The sequence below is a fragment of the Mustela erminea genome, chromosome 1 (genome assembly GCF_009829155.1).
Source record: "Mustela erminea isolate mMusErm1 chromosome 1, mMusErm1.Pri, whole genome shotgun sequence".
Classification (NCBI taxonomy): domain Eukaryota; kingdom Metazoa; phylum Chordata; class Mammalia; order Carnivora; family Mustelidae; genus Mustela; species Mustela erminea.
In genome coordinates, this window is record NC_045614.1 from 61706008 (window position 1) to 61719943 (window position 13936).

Consider the following 13936-nt stretch of genomic DNA (forward strand, 5'->3'; position numbering starts at 1 on the left):
GCCTCCCACTATGGGGGCACCATCCCATGAAGTCTGTTGTATATTACTACTTCTCATAATCATCTTTTCCCTTGAACAGCCCCAAATCACTCCAACTCTGCCAGACAATGTCACACACATGTGATGTGGTCATGTCATAAGTCATAAGTCCCTAGCGTGACTCCCTTTTGGGAGGCTCTTCAAGGAGAGCAGAGTGGGACTGTCTATTGTCCACTTTGTTAAGCTGCAGCTCTACCTCCCAGAGTCCCGTCCCCAGAACGTGCCAGTGGAGAAAGCAGGGAAAGCAACCTCCATCACCCCACAGCTCTGCAGGATGGACGTGAGGAAGGGCAAGGATGGGGTGCCAGGCAGGCTCAGCCTGGCACCCCTGGATCCCTAACAGCAGCGTGGGCCACCACCACATTCCCGGCTGTGGACTTAAGGAAGTGTCTGAACACAAGATGTCAACTTCCCGCAGGCTCTCCCACCAGCTCTTGGTGGTCCTGCTCTGGCAGCTGGGACACTGGCTCTCCAGGCTCCTGAGAGTTTCGCTTTTGTCCCTCAGTGGTTCTTGGGGACTGTCTGGTGACTTTCTCTAGCACTCCTTTCTGGTTCTTTCCTCCCAACTTACCCCTAAAACGCATTCTGTACTCCATAATATCTACCCGGGTCCTTTTTTCCTCATTGAACGAGGGACTGCCCCCTCCTGGGCCAGCAATGAGCACCCCTCCACCATGGGGACTGGGAGACTACATGAGGCAGGGACCGGGTTATTAGGAGCTCTCAGGCCTGGCCTCAAGATGCGTGTCCCAGCAGTACAGGACTCTCTTCACAGCTGTGCAGGGACCAACAATCAATCCCTCACTGTGGTGCGGCTAGCGGTGCTATTGTGGCACATGCCACTAGATGGCAGCAGAGAACCTCAAGGGAAAAACTGGGCCAGCACATCCTGCGGTGGGAGTCCCTGCTTCAGGACCAGAAGGTTCAGCACCATTAAGCCTGGGCTTGCACATTTTGCTTCTGCCTAACCTGGAGGCTCTTGGAAGCCAATGGCTTCCTATAACTGATGGACTCTTCAAGGGGTCTTGAAACTAACTTGAGTCATGGCAGGCTGGGTGCCCCTCCCTAAACCCCACCATCTCTGTTCTATTTCAAAATCATAGAGGCCCCGCCTCTCTAGTCCCCTGTGCTGGGGGCTGTCATGGTGGGTCTGGACTCTGGAATAGAAACAAAACAAAACAAAACAAAAAACAAACAAACAAACAAACAAAAACGGCATTCTCACTGAAAAGCCAAGACAGGGTCTCTCTCCCAACCAGATGACAAGCACATTTGGACCACATCATGACCAGGCTGTATGCCTGACAACTTCCCCAGGACCCAGAGCAGAAAAGCCAGGTTCCTAAAACCAGCCTGTTCACCAGTCTTTTCAACATTGCTTAGCTCATCTGCCCAGCAGCCCCTTCTGGAAACATTACCGCACTTCCTTGGGGGTGGCTGCTCCTCCCCCCTTGGGACCACTTGGGTCTAGGGGAGCTCTCTCTTCTCCAGGCCTTACTCCCACCCCATTCTCTAAAGCTGGAGCAACCCGAAGTCCTTCCCTATGATTTTTTTTTTTTTTTTTTTTTTTTTTTTTTAAGAGATATCGGGAGAGAGAGCGAGCACAGGCAGACAGAATGGCAGACAGAGGCAGAGGGAGAAGCAGGCTCCCTGCCAAGCAAGGAGCCCGATGTGGGACTCGATCTCAGGACGCTGGGATCATGACCTGAGCCGAAGGCAGCCGCTTAACCAACTGAGCCACCCAGGCATCCCTTCCCTATGATTTTTGATGGAACTAAGGGGAAAGAATCCCTTCTGCCCTGCTTTAAGGAAAAAAAAAAAAAAAAAAAAAGACAGGAAAGTGTGAGATTCCAGCAGTCAGTGTGAAGCTGGGCAAGTGCCAGCAGACAGAACAGGCCCCATCCTTCCTTTGCTGGCTTCTGCATCAAGTAGCCCTATCCCGCCTCTCGTCCAGGCCACTCCAGGTAAATGCCGTACAGAGCCTGCCCAGGACCATCTGTTAGCTTTGCCAGTTTGCTGCTCCGATCTGATCAGCACCTTCACTTTTATACCCTCTCATCTTCTATCTCACTGTCCCCTCCACCGAGGACATCTTTGTCTCCTCTGTTGTATTTGCCTAACTATACTGGCATCCTCAGGCTCATCCTCAGGGAGAGCCTGGGACACTGAAGGTAGGCTCTTAGGTGCCCTGGCTTCCTGATGTCCAGGTCCCCCCCGCCCATGTGCCACTGTGGATCCACAGATGTGGGTGTCTGAGGGGTCTGTAATGCCAAGCCCATGTGGAGGAAGACTCACACAGTCAATGATGCACTTGTTGTCTTCATCACCCCCTCATAGCTTTCTCACTAATAGTTGGATGAAGTCCCCAAAGGTGGTTGCCATGTAAATATCTTCATTTTCTAATTCCAGTCCATTATACAGCTCCTTCAATTCCTCAATCAGTCTGGAGAAAAGAAGATAGAAAAGTGGGAGAATGGGAAGAGACTTGGCAGAATAGCATCACTGTAGCGGCAGAGGTCAAGGGGCCGAACACAGTTTCCCAGAACTCATCTCAACACCCAAGTATGAGTGTTAGTTTAGAACTTGGGTTCAGTCTTCAACATGGCCACAGCAACTTCTTTCAAGACATGTCTCTAAAGGCAAAGGAAATAAATGCAAAAGTGAACTTGTGGGACTTCATCAAGATCAAAAGCTTCTGCACAGCAAAGGGAACAGTCAACAATACAAAGAGGCAACCCACGGAATGGGAGAAGATATTCTCAAATGACACTACAGACAAAGGGCTGATATCCAAGATCTATAAAGAACTCCTCAAACTCAACCCCCCAAAAAACAGATAATCACATCCAAAAATGGGCAGAAGACATGAACAGATACTTCTCCAAAGAAGAAATACAGAGGTGCCTGGGTGGCTTGGTAGGTTAAAGCCTCTGCCTTCCGCTCAGGTCATGATCCCAGGGTCCTGGGATCAAGCCCTGCATCGGGCTCTCTGCTTAGCAAGGAGCCTGCTTCCTCCTCTCTCTCTCTCTGCCTGCCTCTCCGCCTCCCTATGATTTCTGTCTGTCAGGTAAATAAACAAAATCTTTAAAAAAAAGAAGAAGAAGAAGAAGTACAAATGGCTAACAAACACATGAAAAAAATGTTCATCATCATTAGCCACCATGGAGATTCAAATCAAAATCACATTGAGAAAGCACCTTACAGCAGTTAGAATGGCCAAAATCAGCAAGACAGTAAACAACAAGTGTTGAAGAAGATGTGGAGGAAGGGGAACCCTCTAACACTGTTGGTGGAATGCAAGTTGGTGCAGCCACTTTGGAGAACAGTGTGGAGATTCCTTAAGAAATGAAAAATAGGGGAGCCTGGATGGCTCAGTGGGTTAAGCCTCTGCCTTCGGCTCAGGTCATGATCCCAGAGTCCTGGGATCGAGCCCCACATCGGGATCTCTGCTCAGCGGGGAGTCTGCTTCCTCCTCTCTCTCTGCCTGCCTTTCTGCCTACTTGTGATCTCTGTCAAATAAATAAATAAAATCTTTAAAAAAAAAAAAAGAAATGAAAAATAGAGTTACCCTAATGACCCTGAAATTGCACTACTGGGTATTAACCCCAAAGATACAGATGTCGTGGAAAGAAGGGCAACCTGTACCCCAATGTTCATAGCAACAATGGCCACAATCGCCAAACTATGGAAAGAGCCAAGATGCCCTTCCACAGACAAATGGATAAAGAAGATATGGTCCATATATACAATGCAGTATTGTGCCTCCATCAGAAAGGATGAATACCCAACTTTTGTATCAACATGGCCAAGACTGGAGGAGATTATGCTAAGTGAAATAAGTTAAGCAGAGAGAGTCAATGATCATACAGTTTCACTGCTTGTGGAGTATAAGGAATAACACGGAGGACACTGAGAGAAGGAAAGGAGAAGTGAGTTGCGGGAAATCGGAGGGGGAGACAAATCATGAGAGACTGTGGACTCTGAGAAACAAACTGAGGGTTTTGGAGGGGAGAAGGGTGGGTGAGCCTGGTGGTGGGTATTAAGGAGGGCATGTATTGCATGGAGCACTGGGTGTGGTGCAAAAACAATGAATTTTGGAACACCGAAAAAATAAAATAAAAAATTTTTTAAAAGCTAATAAAATTAAAAAATCATTGCTTAAAAAAAATAACAAAACTAAAGAAACTGAGTGATAATAATACACTAATAGTAGGGAACTTTAACACACCACTCACAGCAATGGACCGATCACCTAAGCAGAATTACAGCAAGGAAACAAGGGCTTTGAGTGATGCAATGTACCAGATGGGCTTAACATATATATTCAGAGTATTTCATTCTAAAGCAGAAGAATATACATTCTTCTCAAATGCATATTGAATGTTCTCCAGAAGGGATCACATACTGGGTCACAAATCAGGCCTCAACTGGTAAAAAATATTGAGAGCATACCAGGCATATTTTCAAATCACAATGCTATAATGTGAAGTCAACCACAAGAAAAACTTTGGAAGGACTGCAAATACATGGATGTTAAAGAACATCCTACTGAAAAATGAATGGGTTGACCAGGACATTAAAGAAGAATTTTTTTTAAATTCATGGAAACAAATGAAAATGAAAACAAAGAACACTTGAAATGCAGCAAAGTTGGTCCTGAAAGGAAAGTCTATACTAATCCAGTCATTCCTCAAGAAGAAGGGAAGGTCTCAAATACACAATCTAACCTTAAACCTAAAGGAGCTGGAGAAAGAACAGCAAATAAAGCCTAAATACAGCAGGAGAAGAGAAGTAATGAGGACTAAAGCAGAAATCAAGAACACAGAAATCAAAAGAACAGTAGAACAGATCAGTGAAACTAGGAACTGGGTTCTTTGAAAGAATTAATAAGATTGATAAACCTGGGGGCGCCTGGGTGGCTCAGTGGGTTAAGCCGCTGCCTTCGGCTCAGGTCATGATCTCAGGGTCCTGGGATCGAGTCCCGCATCGGACTCTCTGCTCAGCAGGGAGCCTGCTTCCTCCTCTCTCTCTCTGCCCGCCTCTCTGCCTACTTGTGATCTGTCTGTCAAATAAATAAATAAAATCTTAAAAAAAAAAAAGATTGATAAACCTGTAGCCAGACTTATCAAAAAGAAAAGAGGAAGGACCCAAATAAATAAAATCATGAATGAAAGAGGAGAGATCACAACCAACAGCAAAGAAATATAATAACAATAAAATACTATGAACAATTATATGCCAACAAATTAGGTAACCTGGAAAAAACAGATAAATTCCAAGAAACATATAAACTACAAAACTGAAACAAGAAGAAATGGAAAACGCTACTGCCCCTCGGAACAATTTGTTACTTAAACTATAGCCCCTGGAGTATTTTACTAGTTGCCAAGCACATTTAGATATGGCCTTAAGAAAAACATACACTGGCAACAGGTCTTTGGGGAGAAGGACGATATACGACCATGAAGCTGGGTAGCTGGGGATGCCTGGCTCGCTGAGGGCAGAACGCCACCCCTTCACAGAAGCCAGACAGCCGGGAATGCCTGGAAATGCCCACAATTGCCAAAATATGGAAAGAGTACAAATGTCCATCGATAGATGATTGGGTAATGAAGATATAGGATACATATGTGTACACACAAACACACAATAATATTACTCAACCATCCAAAAGAATGAAATCTTGCCATCTGCAATAATGTGGATTGAACTAGAGTATTAGGCTAAATATAGTAAGGCAGTCAGAGAAAGACAAATATATGATTTCACTCATATGTGGACTTTTTATTTAAAATCAATTAATTAACATATAGTGTAGTATTAGTTTCATGTATAGAGTTTAGTGATTCATCAATCTTATATAATACCCAGTGCTCATTACATCACATGTCCTCCTTAATGTCCATCACCCACTTCCCCATCCCCCAACACTGTTCCCCTTCCTTCCCTTACAAACCTCTGCTTTGTTTCTTAAGTCATATATGGAATTTAAGAAACAAAATAGAAGAACATATGGGAAGGACAGAAAAAAATAAAATAAGATAAAAACAAAGAGATAGGCAAACCATAAGAGACTCTTAACTGTAGGAAACAAACTGAGGGTTGCTGGAGGGAAGCGGGTGGGGGATGGGGTCACTGGGTGATGGAGATTAAGGAGGTCCCTTGATGAAATGAGCCCTGGGTGTTATATGCAACTGATGAATCACTAAATTCTACTCCTGAAACTAATAATACAGTCAGTATATGCTAACTAAACTGAATTTTAAAAAAAATGTAAAAAAAAAAAAAACGTAAAAAAAAAAAAACCCCAAAACTAAAATTAAACAAAAGTCTAACCATATCAATTATTAGTAAATATGTAGAGCAACTGAACTCATATACTGCTGGTGGGGTTGTTTAAAACAGTACTTTGGAAACCATTTTGGACAGCAGTTGGTAGTTTCTTTTTTGTTGTTGTTAAAGATTTTATTTATTTATTTATTTATTTGTCAGAGAGACAGAGAGAGAGAGAGCACAAGCAGGCAGAGTGTCAGGCAGAGGCAGAGAGAGAAGCAGTCTCCTCTCTGAGCAAGAAGCCCGATGCGGATCTCAATCCCAGGACCCTGGGATCAGGACATGAGCCTAAGGCAGCAGCTTAACCAACTGAGCCACCCAGGTGTCCCCAGTTGGCAGTTTCTTAAAAATTAAATATATACTTCCCATTTCACTCTTAGGTATTTACTCAAGATAAATAAAAACCTACATATAGACAGAAGATGGTAGAGCTAAAGCTCCAAAGATCCACCCATCCACCTAAACAACTGTTGAACTGGCAGAATCACCCAAATCAAATGTTCTGGAACTCTGGAGTCCAGTCAAACATTTGCAACATCCAGGAAAGAACGTGATGAAGAGGCTGTAAACATCAATAATTTCATCCTTTCATGACGTATTAGTGGTAGGAGGCAGTGGGGAACGCTGGCCTTGTTCCTGGTGCAGCTTTCTGAGCCAGGACAGGCAATAAGGTCTTGCCTTCTGTATATGAGTATTGTGTGGTCTGAGTGTTGATGCTCATTTTGATCACTGAGGGGCCAGCAAATATGCTGGCAGCCACAGTTTTTAACCCCCACTGGCTGAGGCATCTTCAGGGAATTGAAAGAGACATTACTCTTTCCCCTCTTTTGGGACTCAGACATCTAAGAAAATCTTTGGCCATTGGCTGACCACAGAGATAACAGAACAGAAATTTTTAATGTCTACATACAACAAAGAATACATACTTTGCAAAAAAAAAAAAAAAAGAGAGAGAGAGAGAGAGAGAGAGAAAGGAAAAGAGAGTTTGGAAAAGCCACAGATGGATGGCTCCAACCCTCCACAAACAAGACTTAGCAACAACTGAGGAGTGAGACAATTACATTTTCAGAATTACCATAACACTCAAAATGTCCAATTTTGAATAAAAAAGTGTAAAACAGGGGCGCCTGGGTGGCTCAGTGGGTTAAAGCCTCTGCCTTCAGCTCAGGTCATGATCCCAGGGTCCTGGGATCAAGCCCCACATCAGGCTCTCTGCTCAGCAGGGAGCCTGCTTCCCCCACTCTCTCTCTCTGCCTGCCTCTCTGTCTACTTCTGATCTGTCAAATAAATAAATAAATAAAATCTTTTAAAAAAATGTAAAACATACAAAGAAACAGGCATATATAGCTGATTTACAGGAAAAGTAAAAGAATTTGGAAGAAAGCATTCTCTAGGAAGACCAGATATTAGAATTATTCATCAAAGATGTTAAGTCAACTCTCTTAAATACATACAATGATTTAAAGGAAACCTTGGACAAAGAACTAAAGGAAATCAAGAACACAATGTATGAAAAAAATGAGAAGATCAATGAAGACATAAAATTTTAAAAATTAACCAAAGAAATTCTCAAGCTGACAAGTACAATAACTACAATAAAAAAATTACTAAGGAGGTTCAACATCAGATTTGAGAACACAGAAGAAAGGATTAGTGAACTTGAAATTATCCAGTATGAAGAAGAGGGGGAAAAAGAATGAATAAAAAAGGAACAGCGTCTGAGGGACATCATCAAACTTACCATCATTCTCATCTTAGGAGTTCTAAAGAGGAAGAGAGATAGAAAGGGGCAGAAAAAATATTTAAAGAAGTAATGTCCCAGAGTTCTCAAATCTGAGGGAACACAGGAATAAGCACATCCAAGAAGATCAATGAATTCCAAAGAGGATAAACTCAAAAAGATTTACACCAAGACACATTATAGTCAACTCGTTGAAACCCAAAGACAAAGAAGGAAACTGGAAAGCAATAAGAGAGAACTAACCCTTCCATACAAAGAATCCTCCATAAAATTAAAAGCTGATTTACATTCAAAAGCCATGAAGGCCAGAAAGCAGTGACATAGCATATTTAAAGTCTTGAAAGAAAAAAATGTTAACTATGAATTCTATATCTGTCAATACTCTCTCTCAAGAATGAAAGAGAAATTAAGACGTTTCAGATACACAAAAGCTGAGGGAGTTAATTTCTAGTAGACTTGCCATACAAGAGACGCTAAAAAGAATTTCTCACTTGTCAAGAACACGGTTTTCTCAAAAAGAAGCTTGTGGGGGAGGGGAAGACAGGGTACTCAGAAATAAGTGGGAAATTACTACTACCACGTAGCTTCATGATGGTGGGGATTTTGTCCATTTTGTTTACCTTTGTATTCCCAGCATCTAGCACAGTTCCAAGCACACAGTAGGCACCAAAAAAATTTTTCTTAGTGAACAGATGAAAGAATTAAGTTGCATGAAGCTATATAAGCCAGAACACTGAAATTATAGGGCACATATGGTATAATTTGATGGTCAATGGGTAGCAAGTATTAACCATCTTCATCTTCTTCCCCCCCCATATTCTTTTTTCTACCTTGCTGTTCTCCTCTCTCACTCTCATTTGTCAAGAATACAGTTTCCAGCATCATTCTAGCATCATTATTAATTGTGGTCCCCTTAACTCATGAAAATAGTCCAGTCTGGACATATATTTCATACCATCCTACCTAAAAGTGGAATTAGGAAAAGAACTCTTTAGGGGATAATACTGTATATCAACTATACTTCAATTAAACATTTTTTTAAATTATTTAGGAAGATTAGCCCAGATGGATTAGAGTGATTTAAAAAAACAAAAAAACAAAAAGAATGGAGGAAGGGAAGTGAATTGGGAGACAACTTTAGGAATGCAGGATGGGTGACCTTTAAGTGGTCTGCCACTCTCTAGGTGTCTGAAAAGTGTTTGCTGAATGAATGAACAAATGAATGAGAAATGAAAAAACAAATGATAGGGAAGAAAATTATGAAATCCAGCAATTTCCAGGAAAGCATAAACTTGTATTAGACTGGATACAGAGGATGATTGAAAGAAAGAATTCAAGGTTATCGGATCCAGGTCTGAATATCAACAATGGTAATGTCACTAGGAAAGATGAAGATGTAGGAAAACACTTTAGGTGAGAAGAGGAAAAATATGTCAGGAAAGCAAATCTGAGAATAAGACAGAAGGGACAAAGGGAGTTGTGCAAATATATTAGCTCACTGAGGTAGAGGCTTTGGTTAGAAGAGCAGGAAGGGAAAAAGAGAAATGCACAAGGATATGCCATGAGGAAGCCCTTAAGGTGATTCTGGGGAAACTGAGAGGGAAGCAAGACTTACCAGAAGATCAGGGAGGGCCAGTCTGAGGAGTCGTTGGTCAAAAGGAAACCTAATGATTTGTCCTCTGCCTGATTGAATGGGAAATTCCCTCAGAAAGCCTGGAAGAATTCCCAGGCACTAGGAAAGAAGGAGAACTCTTGGCTGGAGAAGTAAAAGGAGGTACAGATGAGATCACGAGGCCAGCAGGACACTAGGGATATCCAAGCAACTGTGAATAAAGGCATAATCTCAGAGACAACTGGCAAATGGAAGAGAACAAATGAGACCCAACAGATCTCTGACCTACAAATCCCTGAGACTGATGGGTGAGTGTTCTGATCTTAGGACCACCATTCCCTTCAGGTGTGAGAAACTCCCAAAGGGCACAGTCCTATTCCCAGAAAGAGAGAGAAAGAGGTTTTACCTTGGAGGTTGTATTCCTTTAACTCACCAGCATCACCTATTCTGGTTTCTTTTTTTTTTTTTTTTTTTTTTTTAAGATTTTACTTATTTATTTTACAGAGAGAGAGAGAGATCAAAAGTACACAGAGAGGCAGGCACAGAGAGATGGGGAAGCAGGCTCCTTGCCAAGCAGAGAGCCTGACGTGGGGCCGGATCCCAGGACCCTGAGATCATGACCTGAGCCGAAGGCAGAGGCTTTTAACCCACTGAGCCACCCAGGTGCCCCTACCTATTCCGGTTTCTGATAGCAGTAGTCACACGGTCCTTGGTTACTGATAAGGTGCAACAGAGTGACGAGTAAGAGGGAATACCTGAAAAATTCCAGAAAGAGAGATGAATGAAATACAAAAATTGAAAGAAAAAAAAAAAAGAACTGGAGGAAAATATGTGGGGACTACTTGATTTCAGGAAGCAAAAGGCCTATGCCTTAAGCATAAAGCAAAGCCTGACATCATAACAAAAGCAGATAGACTTGACCACACAGAAATTTCTGTACTTAAAAAAAAAAAAAACACACACACACACACATACACACCGTAACAAATCTGTACTATAAACTAGGGTTGCCTTCTACTAGAACGGGTTATATGTCTGTGTCATTCCTCCTCACAAGTACATGTGAGGGCCATGGTATTCATGGGAGGAATTCCACAAAGTACCTAGCACAAAGAGGGTTCAGTAAATGTTGTATGATTTGAAACATTAAACAAGTTCAAGATTCTAATTCTATCTGGGTGTACAGATGATAAGAACTGCACCCTTCACACATGACCACCACCATCCCTTCTCCACTTGTTCACCCTTTTGTCCTGCATATTATCTGAAGACCATGACAGTATATATACAGTCTTGACAATGTTGTCTCAATAGCGCTACCCAGGGGCTATTCTAGATATTCCAGCCAATTCTAGATAGACTTAATCTAACTCAGAGATTCTCAGAATGTCAGGGTTGGAAGGAATCACCCAGATGTCCCAATGACTTCTATCAAAATGTAGTGATGGGGAAACAACCTTAGAAGAAAGAGGCAACTCAAATTCAAGTCTCCTGTCACCCAAATTTGAGTTCAACTATATCACCTTTCCTCCCACCCCCAAACTGTACTCCTCAAGGTCCAGAGGGCTCACTCCCACTTCTCAGGTTCTCTCATCCTCAATAAAAAGCCATTCAGAAATGCTCCCATTCAGCCATGGTCCTTCCTCTAGTCAGCAGGATTCCTGTCCCCTGATAATTAATTTCACAGTATAGGTCTCACCTGGCCAGCACAGCCTCACTCCAAAGAATCTGCCCAGCACAAATCTTGCCTGATCTCTTCCTTGGTTTTGATGAGGATGTTCCTAAGGGAGTGTGCTATCACTGTAAACAGAAGAGAGAAGATTGCGTTCTCTGAGAGCTCAACTCCAAGCAGACACTCAGGGTGGTGTCCCTTCCCTGGGTAACTTCCTTTCCTATAGAACTATGAAAAGCAAGGATCATCATTCCCATTCTGAAGATGAGGAAATGCAGCTCCCAGAGACTGAATTACATGCCAAAGTTCGAATGGCTGGTAAGAGACAAATCTTGTGTCTGAAGGTAACCTTCATTCCATCCAACGACAGCTGCTCCTTTTCACCTGTTGTTTGATATCAAATTCTCCATATCCTTCTCTAACTGCAAAATGCATTCCAACTGCAATCCTGCTTTCCAGCCAAAGTTCGCAGCAAGGAGATGAGAAGGAAACTTTGTTGAGTCAAGTGTCTTTAGAGAGGAAAAACTAAGTCTTTAAAGGGAGGGTAAAAGGTGAATGTTTTCTTGTTTCTTTGCTTATTTTTAATGATTACCTGTTTCTTAGGATTACTAGCCCTCAAAATCTGTTTTGTGTTTTCAGCCTCTCCAGATTTTCAGACTCGGCTTCTAGCCCTTCAAGCTTGTTCCATTTCTTCCCTACAGAAGACACCTCTGCTTTGTACATACTGTCACCCCCAGGACCTAGCAGTCAGTGGTAGGTGCTCAGTAAGTACTGAATGAATGAAAGAGTAATCTCCTGCAAAACTCGGTTGCTCACTGGGAACACAACGGGGACTGGACTGGTGATCCGATTCAAGCTGGGGTTGTGGAGTCCTTGGAGCCTGGTTGGGCGCTAGACCGCTATTACCAGGGCGGCCTGATGGCTAGGGGCGGGGACGGCAAAATTCTATAACCACTGTCAGCCCTATCAGAGAGAGCCGCTACGACCCCAGACTAGAGACAGCGCCCAACGAGGGCCCTCGACTACCCCTAGAGAGACCTACCCCCCGTCGCCGTGGCGGCTGCGCAGAAGGAGGCTTCTGTCCCGGCAAGTGTCACCAACCCTCTCCCAAAACACAGACCGAACCCCGACGCCAGGCTGCCCCATACCCCTCATCCAAAGGTCCTGACTCACTCCTCGGAACACAGCGGAGACGGAACTGTGTCACTGACTCCCCACTCTCAACTTCACCCTCGGGCCCTTCTAGGCCTCTGGAGGTTTCGGAATCTCTGTGCCCTGGAGGTTGAAGCATCCCACCCCTCAGGAGTCGGCCAGCTTCGCGGGATCCCTGGCCCCGCCTCCCGCATAGTTTCTGCCCTGTCATTGGCTGCGAGGATGAAAGGGCTCAGAGAGTTCAGCCAATTGACTCTAGAGGGCTCTAGGGGTGGAGCCTGGGGAGGAGACCCGGTTAGGCCGGTAAGAAGAAGCCATCAGATCGGCGGCCAACTCCCTCTCTCCATCAGAGAGGCTTCCTGAAGTCACATTCCTTGCTCCAGGAAAGTCGTCTTTCCTTCCATATATGCCGCGCCTTTCAGCCGCAAAGCCCAATCAGTTCCTATTTACCGGTAGCATATAAAGACGGCACTATGGGAGGCCTGGTACGTCACTGTTTTAGACACTGCTGATGAGGTATCGAAGAAAATGAACTCGCTGCCTCGTAAGGCATACTTTCAGGTCAGGGGATGCAATGATAAATAAATACATCTGGGGAAAGAGTTTTCCTAACAGAGGGAACATCAGGAGCACAGTCCTTGAATCAGGAGGGAGATGGAGGACACATTTCAGACCTTATAGACCATAAGGGCTTTGGATGTGTCAGGAAAAGCATTGGAGGGTTATGGAACCGAGGAGTGACATGATGTTACCTTTTTCTTTTCTTGCCACATATCTAAAGTTTATTAGCTATTAGACACAGAAGTAGCCAAGAAACTTGTTCTACAAATTCTGTGGATTTCTTGCTCATAATCCCTGGTCATTCTGGAAAAAACCACACATGGAAGTTTCCATCGATGACATAACATTTTAAAAATTTGCTCTGGCTGCTCTGTTGAGAACAGTCTGAAGGTGGGTGAGAGTAGAAGCAGGGAGATTAAGAGGCCATTGCAGTATTCCAGATGAGAAATGATGGTGGCTTGGATAGCTTAGAAATGATGGACATGATGAGAAACAGTTCTGCATATACATTTGATCCTTGAATAATGCCGGGGTTAGGGACAGTGACCCTGACAGTAAAAAGAAAATACACGCATCCACATTTTAACTCCCTCGAAACTTAAATATTGTTAAGTCTGTTGACCAGAAACTTTATGGATAACATTGCCAATTCATACTTTTGTGTGTTACATGTATAATGGCTCCCCAGCCAGGCTCTGACACTGAGGTCAACCCCATAAATATCACTGGGCTTGGAGACACTACTGCTTCTCAAGTCACATGCCCAGGGGCTGGCCATGTCAAAGCCCACCAACTTAGAGCTGAGGGCCCAGGACCATGGCCTGCC

At 43.6% G+C, this 13936-nt stretch overlaps 1 protein-coding gene across 2 annotated transcripts in view; it reads right to left on the minus strand.

Annotated features, from left to right (window-relative positions):
* The window catches only part of MOBP (myelin associated oligodendrocyte basic protein), a 182792-nt gene extending 170076 nt beyond the window's left edge, over nt 1-12716 (minus strand). For both annotated transcript variants that reach the window (XM_032345989.1, XM_032345821.1), the window contains exons 1-3: nt 12546-12716; nt 11425-11525; nt 2335-2482 (exon numbers count right to left, since the gene is read on the minus strand). The gene's annotated coding sequence lies outside the window, so the exon portion shown is untranslated. The remainder of the gene's footprint in view (nt 1-2334; nt 2483-11424; nt 11526-12545) is intronic.
* Between the last annotated feature and the right edge of the window lie 1220 nt (nt 12717-13936).